The sequence below is a fragment of the Pteropus vampyrus genome, unplaced genomic scaffold (genome assembly GCF_000151845.1).
Source record: "Pteropus vampyrus isolate Shadow unplaced genomic scaffold, Pvam_2.0 Scaffold16550, whole genome shotgun sequence".
In the NCBI taxonomy this organism is placed as follows: domain Eukaryota; kingdom Metazoa; phylum Chordata; class Mammalia; order Chiroptera; family Pteropodidae; genus Pteropus; species Pteropus vampyrus.
In genome coordinates, this window is record NW_011905331.1 from 1 (window position 1) to 1,785 (window position 1,785).

Consider the following 1,785-nt stretch of genomic DNA (forward strand, 5'->3'; position numbering starts at 1 on the left):
ATCTCAGTAATTATAATTATTATAATTAAAAACAAAGAGCATGGAGAGCATGCTCCCAGGAGGGGGATTCCAGGATTTAAGAAGGAGGCAAACTTTTTCCACATATGGGGTTGGGAGGGGTTGTGGAAGGGGGACCTCAAGAGTTGGGGACAACATGGCAAAGCGAGGCAGGTAACAAAGTACTAGTCATGTTCTGAAAATTCTATAGAATTCAGTTTGGCTGGAATATAGGTTACCTATATAGTAACAAGGAGATTATGTGCTTAAGAATTAGTCTGGGCTATGTAGTGTGGTTTTGAATGCCAGAAGATCAGACTTAATCTTTGGGGGCACTGGGGAGCCACTGACAGAAACAGAAAAGTGTCATAAGACCCGGTATTCCTAACAAAACTTCTATAACTAAGGTGACATGTCCACATGAGGTGAGGTGTCTGTTTCAAATCACCATTTGGGAATACATGCTTATTCTGTCATTAAAAGCAAGTATTGACTGGCTCCAGCCAAGTCTGGCACACAGCTAAAGAACATCAAGGCTGACTCTCAGGTTTCATTTCTGGTTCAGTACTCCATCTGGAAACAAAATTGGGCCAATGAATGTTTTCAAACAGGTATATCTTCCATCATCTTGAGCTTACGTCGATGCAATTTCGTACCTGGTAGGTGTTTCAGAGATATATGATCTCACCGAGTGGGGCCTTCAGTTCACAGAATCACTGATACAAAATAAATTGCTGCCTTTTAGAAATGACTTACAAATAGAAGTTCCTCAAATATTGTAGAGTAGGAGAAGAGAATTACCTTCTACAGAGCTGAGTGAGGGAACAATTAATTGCTCAGTTGGTATTGTTTTCCAGAATGTCACCTCTTTAGAAAATACTTCATTTCAAAATGGCTCATTTGCTCTGGATCTGATTTCTATCATTTCAGGCTTTGATTTGTAAACAATGTTCAAAGAGCCAAGTTTTAATAGTTTACAAATTGCCCTAAATCACACTATTTTAAAAATGGCCTTAATATTTGTGCACTGCTTAGCAGTTTAAAAAATACACTCACATGAATCATCTCATTTCATGCTCACGGTAAACCTGTGAGATGGAATCATAGGATTTTAGAGTTGGAAGGAACTTGTGTAATTAAGTTAAAGGGCCTCATTCTTCATTCACTTATTCAACAAATATTTGTTATATGTGTACTTGATAGAAACTAGGCCAGAATTACCCGTGGTGAATAAAAGAGAAGAGGTTCCTGTTCTCAAGAAATTTACATTCTCTATAGGAGGAAGACAATAAACAAATAAATAAATTGTCAAGGTAATTAAAGATTGTAGTATGTGCTGATGTACACAGGGTTCTGTGATAGAGAGGACTGGGGTGGAAGGTTGTACTTTAGATATCAGCATTAGGGGGTGACATTTGAACTGAGGCTTGAATAATAATAAGGAGTCAGTCACTTAAGACCTTGGGACAGAGCATCCCAGACAGAAAGAAGAGCAAGTGCAAAGGCCAGCAGGGAGCTTGACATGGTTAAGGGGACAAAGGAGGCCAGCATGGCAGAGAGAAGTGAGCAGCAAGGGGAGTCTTATCTGATGGAGCAAGACATGTAAACAATGACCAGTCTACGGCCATGCCACCCTGAACAAGCCTGATCCTGTATGATCTCGGAAGCTAGCAGGGTCGGGCCTGGTTAGTACTTGGATGGGAGCCCACCTAGGAAGACCAGGTGCTGTAGGCGTAAAAAATAAAAAAATAAGGAATTGTAAACTGACAAGGTCCTTGCAATCTGTGA

The 1,785-nt window shown here is 40.2% G+C and overlaps 1 pseudogene; it reads left to right on the plus strand.

The window, feature by feature from the left end:
* The first annotated feature begins 1,613 nt into the window (after positions 1-1,613).
* Positions 1,614-1,731, plus strand: LOC111735143 (annotated as a pseudogene).
* The last annotated feature ends 54 nt before the right edge of the window (positions 1,732-1,785 follow it).